Source organism: Palaemon carinicauda, chromosome 23 (assembly GCF_036898095.1).
Source record: "Palaemon carinicauda isolate YSFRI2023 chromosome 23, ASM3689809v2, whole genome shotgun sequence".
NCBI classification, from domain to species: Eukaryota; Metazoa; Arthropoda; class Malacostraca; order Decapoda; family Palaemonidae; genus Palaemon; species Palaemon carinicauda.
Window position 1 is genome coordinate 106,603,818 of NC_090747.1, and position 8,497 is coordinate 106,612,314.

At 36.1% G+C, this 8,497-nt stretch overlaps 1 long non-coding RNA gene across 2 annotated transcripts in view; it reads left to right on the forward strand.

The window, feature by feature from the left end:
* The first annotated feature begins 714 nt into the window (after positions 1 to 714).
* Positions 715 to 8,497, forward strand: part of LOC137617355 (uncharacterized) — a 63,151-nt gene continuing 55,368 nt past the window's right edge. For both annotated transcript variants that reach the window (XR_011039636.1, XR_011039637.1), the window contains exon 1: positions 715 to 830. This is a non-coding gene — a long non-coding RNA (uncharacterized lncRNA). The remainder of the gene's footprint in view (positions 831 to 8,497) is intronic.

Below are 8,497 nucleotides of genomic sequence, written 5' to 3' on the forward strand. Positions count from 1 at the left end.
AACTGCTCTATTGTCTCGCAAGAGCACAAATTCATTCTCAGCTATGTATTCCTTTCCTGAATGAGATTTTCGAGAATTCTTGTTCCTATGTTGACTCTCATCAGACACGAAAAATCTAAAATATCGTCAACTGTTATTCTTAACAGAAAAGAATTTCGTAGTACATACTAAAAATTTCTCATTTCGTCATTTTGTTTGTATTGTTGATTGTACCTGATTTACTTTTATCTAACTATTGCATATAAACCGATAACTGTTTATCCTCAGGTTTTATCCCTCTTTTTATTTAAATTCCCAAGTGAATGAAACGTGACTTGGATATTCAATCTTTATTAATCATAAATATGGTGATCGAAGATAATTTTCCTTTTTATTTCAACTTAATCTTTGTGAATTTATTACTAAAATTGACTACTCGTCCCATTTCTCTTGCTTGAGGGCACACTCGGGCACAATATTCTATCTAATTTCTCTTCTTCTTGTTTAGTTAAAGTTTTTATAGTTAATATAGGAAATATTTATTTTAGATGTTACTGTTCTTAGAATATTTTATTTTTCCGTGTTTCCTTTCTTCACTGGGCTATTTTCCCTGTTGGGGCCCCTGGGCTTGTAGCATCTTGCTTTTCCAACTGGGGTTGTAGCTTAGCAAGTAATAATAATAATGATAATAATAATAATAATAATAATAATAATAATAATATTTTTTTTTTTACCAGATGAACCTGACGTCCATGGATATTCGGCATCTCACCCAGCCAAGACGAGCAATCCCGATCAAGATTGAAGCAGCTTATTTGAGTTTATAATGTTCTGATTATGAAACTCCTAAGGTAAGTGAAGCCGAGTTTTTAAAGTTCTTCATAATTATTAAGATCTTAAGGTAAGTGTCAGTACCATGAAATTTCGGGCTGGTTAATTGATTGTGAACTGTTCCTTCTTCTGTACTCATTTCAGTCGTTATTTTCATTTTCAAGTCACGTATGATACAGATGATCACAGAGTCTTCAATTTATTTTAATCACCAAATTGAAAGGAGGATATGTTTTACCCCCTGTTTGTGTGTTTGTGTGAGTGTTTGTTTGTGAACAGCTTCCTGTCACTCGACAATTTGAACCGTAGAGTAATTAAACTTACAAGGATTAACTGTTATTTAAAAAGCTGGAAATTATTAAATTTTTGAAGGGCAAGGTCACGGTCAAGCAAAATGTCCAATTCAAGCTATCAGCCATAAGTTTGGACATCGTTGTCACAGAGACTTCAAACTTGGTTTATATTCAAGTGTAGGAAAATCCACGTCAATTAATACATGTTAAGGTCAAAGGTCAAGGTCAAGCAAAAGGTCGAGAAATAAGCTGCCACAGCCGAGGTCTGTGCTCTACTGAGTGCCCGTCTAGTTTTACGATGTAGCAATTAGCTTCCGTGATAATTAACTTATTTGCTGTTATCAGTCTCTGTTCTGATTAATCTTAAGACATAGTTGAAGACATCTTTTGATTCGTACTTTACCATAGGATAAAAATTTTGCTCACTGAATTAATGTGATGATTTCTTCTTCCTAACGTATATTTCCAACCCCAAGTCAAAACTTAAAAATTACATCACTGTTGCCAATTGTGATGCATAGAAACTGTAAGACTATTTCAGAATTTACCCTTCATTCCTTGAGTATACATAACTCATCTCTCAATAGAATAATTCATAAAGAAATGTGGCTCTCTCTCTCTCTCTCTCTCTCTCTCTCTCTCTCTCTCTCTCTCTCTCTCTCTCTCGTGAAAACAGTAGCAGAAAATTGGCAATTCTCCTCGCAAAGATTCAACGAATCCTTAAACGGGGAGGCGCTCGGCGCACATCCCCTTCGGTATGATGCCTTGTCATTCGCTGGCAACAAATTATACGTTGTTAAAGTCTTATGTAAAATGCCACCCTTTCGAGGCTGTTGCGTCGATTAACAACCGTATCCATGTCATGGCTACCAGTTGAGGAAGACGGAAGATACATCCGACATAGAGTAAAGACAGACAGAAAGGCTGTCTGGCTGAAAGGAAGTGGTGAATGAAATCCCCAAACAGATTTTAATATAGACAGACACAGCTTTTAGACAGTTGATGTTGGATTCGTTTGAAGGACAGACGTAACGAACAGAGAATAGATGGAACTAGTTATTGCAATAGTTAAAAGATAGAAATCGCAGAGATTTTAATATAGACAGACAGCTTTTAGACAGTTGATGTTGTTGGGATCATTTGAAGGGTAGACGTAACGAACAAAGAATAGAGGGAAATAGTTGATGCAATAGATAGAAGATTGAAAGGGTTTTTAGGGAGATAGTCACGATATTTATAAAAGAGGATAAACAATATCTCGACCTTCAAAGGACAAGAACACCAGTTACGGTATGTATCGAACAAAGACTCACAAAAAAAAAAAAAAAAGAGTTGAGATAAAGACAGGAATGACAGCAATAAAGGACATGAAATTAAAATGAACACAACAGACAGAATGACTGACTGAAATAGTGACACATACAAGCACATGGACCAGAAAAATAAGAAGAGAGAAAAGAAAAATGATAACGCCCACTTGTCTCCATCTCCATCCCACACGCGTCATGTTCAATTCTACCAGACAGCTTGTGCATTTTGCATATTACTACGGAAACCCCTTTTGGGGTCACGCAGGAGAAAATCATATACATATGCCTAATCCGGATGTCTTTATTCTTATTTTTTTTTTTTTTTTTTTTTTTTTTTTTTTTTTTTTTTTTTTTTTTGTGAGACTAGGGTCTGTGGCAATGAAGGTTATTTTACGCATATTAAATGCCATCATCAGTTTGCGTGTCATGTCGTTTAGACCTCAATGGAGCTGGGGGTTGTATTTTGAGGCCTTTTGTTGAGTCCGTCTAGAGTCTAGACTTGAGAGAGACCAGTCATTTACAAAAGGTCTGTTGAAACGGTTTTGGGTTTCCATGATTTAATGTATTTGAATCTCGGAGGCTCTGGCTATGTTACTGTGATATTTTTTTTTTTTTTTTTTTTTTTTTTGGTAAATTCTGTTTCTATTTTTAGAGAATTATGAATGAGGTATTCCCGCATCAAAATAAAATCTAAAAGCTGAAAATTATATTAACAAAGAATTTTAAATTATTGAAGAAGAAATTTCTATATCAGAAAATTCTATTATTCAGTCGAAGATGAAGTAGTTATTTTTCATCAATAATAGTAGATAAAGTTGATGAAATTGAATCTTACGTTTTAGAATATATATTAGAATAAGCCCGCAGCATCGTTAAAGAAGAACAAGAAGAACAAAAAGAACAAGAAGAACCGAACAATCGTATGGATGTGACAAAAGAAGCTTCACCAAGAAGCGCCACCTCCTCCCATTCATGGCTGTCGTCCTTGCCTGTTAAACGACTTGTGCTATAAATGTCAACTCTAATGCTAGTTTACATTGCGGAGTAATCATTTAATATCCATCTCTCTCTCTCTCTCTCTCTCTCTCTCTCTCTCTCTCTCTCTCTCTCTCTCTCTCTCTCTCTCTTGTGTTTGTGTGCGCATGACATAAATATTTCCGCATCAAGAACTACAAGCAAAAATTGTAGCTCAGTCATCATGAGCATCATGCATTAAATAGGAGAAAAAGTTTAAACTTACAAATCGACGTAAACTATAATCTAGCCATTTACATTTTTGGCATATTCATTATCTACTACGCATGCGCTAGTTGTTTCCATGTAGAATGCCAAGCATAAATTTGTAGCGATTCCCTTACTTTCACAACTGTAATAATTTCTGGCAGTCGGCCGAGCTCAGCCCGAACATTCAATGAAATATGGCAACGTGGAGGCCGTGAAGTAACGAGCGAACGATAAACATGACCCAACTCGAACGATGAAAAAAGAAAACACGACCCATACAAACAAAGAGAGAAATTGGGACGCAGAATGAAATCTCTCTTGCGCTCTTATCCTATCAGACGCGGATTCAAACAGATGGGAGTTAAATGGCTCTAGAGAATACATTTGATAGAAACTAAATGCCACGGCCATGAAAGGAATTAAAAGGAATTATTCTATATTGTATGCGGTTATGGCTGACTAGGCCGTGGATGGCAGAAGAAGGATGAATGGGCGTTGCTTAGTGTTATTTTTGTTCCCCTATTCTGCCTAGTATGAAGCATCGTTGTTGCTTTTATTGAAAGTTGATTGCATGCTTAATACTTGCTACGTACATACGTATGTATGTATGTATGTATACATAAACACATATAATCATATAGTGCGTGTGTTTCCATTAACATCATTATCATTGTTAATATCATGGTATAATCTTATATTCAATAAGATTAAAACTTGGATAATGGGTACCTATAGGAAATTATCTATTTGAAATCAGATCTAGAAGAATGCCATGAGATTTTCTTACTTCCTAAATACCTCCAAATGGGAAGTATTAATTCTTACCTACGTGTGTGTGTGTGCGTGCGTGTGTGCCTCTGGTAGAATAAACCAAAATAGATGAATAGCAGGAGGGGAATGTAGATGAACATATTCATTAGATAATAGCAAGCAACGACATTTCTTTTAAATTTTCAACATTGGCGAGGGTTAAAAAACGGATGTTATATACTTCAAAGAAAAACGCTGCATAATTTAAGAAACTTTATCACCACATCAAATCTGTACGAACAAGGAAGAGCGGCAACGTTACCCCTCTCTCCTTCCCCCCTCATCTTGCCCCCTCCCCCAACCCTATCACCCATAGCATGGTCTATGTTCCGAATGCTATCGTCTTATGTTCCCCCTCTCGCCGTATGAATGGAATAGTCTTCTAACATTGTATAAACGCTTCTGTGCCCGTGAGTAAATTCACTCAATTATTTTGTGTGAGCAGAACGCCCCCATATCCACCCTGACTTCAACCGCCTCCTCCCCCCTCCCCCTGCGTGGTGCAGCCAAGTTATCTCGAAATTCAAGCGATAGTCTTCGTACAAGTGTAACTGCTGCTTAAACCCAAGTGGGAGAATCAATGATAATATATGACTTCCTGTACGGCTAGGCTCACTCAAGATGACGACGGGACACACGCCGGCAGGAAGAACGCTTCTTTTCTTATTTTTTTTTCTTTCTTTTTCATCACATGGGCCCCACGTTGTTGCTAGTTACATTTGTTCGAAGATTGGGGCAACTGAGTAGGCCTAAAAGGAAATATTGGACGGATACGGAATGAAATGTCGTGTACAAGAAATTTTAATGACATTAACAAATGTTTTTTATATATATATATATATTTTATATTTGTTTATCATCTGGTGAATATTCATAATCATCATCATCATCATCAGCCGTAACTAGTCCACTGCAGGATAAAGGCCTCAAACATGTCCTTCCACTCCCGTCTGTTTATGGTCCTTCTATGCTCGTCAATCCATCGTCTTCTCTTCCTTCCCATGCTTCTTTTCCAATGTCGAGGGACCCATTCTTTTATTCTAAATACCCATCTTCTGAATTTTAATGTCTGTTAAATCGCCAAATACTTTATATACAGTCACCCCCGACTCTTTAGGTAGTTCTGTCCCCAGGGACACCCCTTATTCAACAGCCCCTTCATACCACTTTGTATAGGTTCATCTCAGTACACATTAGCGCGAGCCTATGTGCACAAAGGTAATAGTGAAGTCCTGAGAGTAGACCTGATGAGTACACACACACACACACACACACACACCGAAGCCGACGTGGCATCATTTGTTGACATAAGGATCACTTCTCTTCTCCTATGTATACTTGAGGAATGCCTCTGAGGATACATACGGCAAATAATGTTCAACTACCTGGAAGCATTAGAGGGGTGTCCCTTGCCTTGGTAACGATTTCGGGACATATTTTCGTTTTTTCTCTCTCTCTCTCTCTCTCTCTCTCTCTCTCTCTCTCTCTCTCTCTCTCTCTCTCTCTCTCTATATATATATATATATATATATATATATATATATACATATATATAGAGAGAGAGAGAGAGAGAGAGAGAGAGAGGTAGATAGATAAATATATAGATAGATAGATAGATGTATATAAACCTCTCCCCCCTATCAAAGGTACAATCAGCCAATGTCGGCACAAGCCTGAGTGATAAAACACTCGGCTTAAGTTTAGAACTTTATAAGGTCGTGGATTGCTTCCAGCCTACCGCCCATCAGTCCACCCTGTTGTGAATGGGACCAGAACTTCCTGGGATATATATATATATATATATATATATATATATATATATATATATATATATATACTCCTTTGTCTAAGGACGCAAAGGGCCTCAGTTGGATTTCCCCAGTCGTCTCTATCTTGAGCGTTTAAATCAATATTTCTCCATTCATCATCTCCTACTTCACGCTTCATAATCCTCAGTCATGTAGGATTGGGTCTTCCAACTCGTCTAGTGCCTTGTGGAGCCCAGTTGAAAGTTTGGTGAATTAATCTCTCTTGGGGAGTGCGAAGAGCTGCCCGAACCATCTCCATCTACCCCTTACCATGATCTCATCCACGTATGGCACTTGAGTAATTTCTCTTATAGTTTCTATTCTATTTGCCTCCTGCCATTTAACTCCTAATATTCTTCTGAGGGCTTTGTTCACAAATCTACAAAATCTATTGGATATTGTTTCATTGTCATACCACGACTCATGTCCATTCAGTAACACCGATCTCACTAAACTTTTATATAGCCTGATTTTTATATGTAATTTCAGGCGATTTGATTTTTAAATTTTATTTAACCCAGCCATTGTTTGATTTTCTTTTTTCACTCTTTCATCAAACTCCAATTCCAAAGACCCTGTATTAGCGACCATAGTTCCTAAATATTTAAATGATTCCGCATCATTAATTCTTCTTCTTTCCAATGATATTTCATCTTCTGTTGCATATTCCGTTCTGATCATCTCTGTCTTTCTTCTATCTATCTTGAGCCCAAACTCATGTGATATTTCATGCATTCTGGTAAGCAAGCTTTGCTAGTCCTTTGGCGTTTTGCTGATAAGGACAGCGTCATCAGCATACTGTCCGCTAATTTCCTTTTGCCAATCCTGTCCAATCCTTCTCCGCCATCCCCAACTGCTCTATGCAATACAAAATCCATGAGGAGGATAAACAACATCGGTGACAACACATTCCCTTGGAGTACTCCACTGTTCACTGGAAATCTATTTGATAGGACTCCATTAACATTAACTTTGCATTTGCTATGCTCATGTACAAACTTAATCCAATTTACATATTTTAGAGGAACTCCATATTATGTTATATATGTGTGTATATACAGTATAATAAATGTGTGTGTATGTATGTATGATATATATATATATATATATATATATATATATATATATATATATACATATATATATATATATATATATATATATATATATATATATATATATATTATATAGGTTGCGTGTGCGTGGTTAAATATTTATTGACTTTGCACTTTCATGCTATGCATTAAACAGTAAATATAAATGAAAGAGATTAACAGAATGCAGGGTTCACAGTCCTGGGTCCATTTTAATTTGCTTTCAACGACAGGTTTCCCTCCCGTACCCTAAAATTATTCTGTAACTGCAATGTCTTAAAATGAATTCACTTGAAATAGTTTACTGGGCTGATTAATTGATGAATTTCGATATGGGAGGATATTCGTTTCATTCTTTAAAAGTAAATATGATAAAAAGGACTAAAAAGGATAAAGTGGGTAATTTTATCCAATATCCCAAGAACGGAGTATTCTAAATATTTTTGAACATGAAAGTGTTGCAGAGTAACGAAAAGGGAATAAACAGTGTGCTGTTAGACTAGGAAGAGACTGTAAGGGTAAAGTACTAGTAAAACAAACAAGTGTTTGAAAATTTGAAAGTGACATAAAACTCTTTATGAGGCATACAGGAAACCAGAAAAATTTTTATGATAGAATAGGTAAATTGGCTAAGTAAAGGGTGAGAAAAGTAATAAAAGTAGATGGGAGAGTATCTAGTTTAGTGTAAAATTTGTTTGACGCTAGGGCGAGTTATGAATGTGTTGCTATTCAATATCGTTATTGACGGAGGGATACGAGAAGTTGGAGCAAAGATGTTAATTATTATTATTATTATTATTATTATTATTATTATTATTATTATTATTATTATTATTATTATTATTATTATTAGATATGGATATATAGAACATGAAAATGATTCATAAGTGTGAAATGGTTGATGCTTAAGATGGTACACCACTGAATGGCGATAGTGAAGAGAGGCAAGCTATGTAATAGGGACTTTTAGATGATTACCAGGAAGCAGGGACAATGGATGTCAATAAGAATGATAGTTGGGTGAGAGAACAGGTGAAGCAAGAAAAGTAGCATGATTGGGCAAAAGATTTAAGGAAGCTAAGTAGGGATCTTGAAGAAAAAGGATAGACATGTTAAGATGAATTGTATGCAGAATATGTAGGGTAACC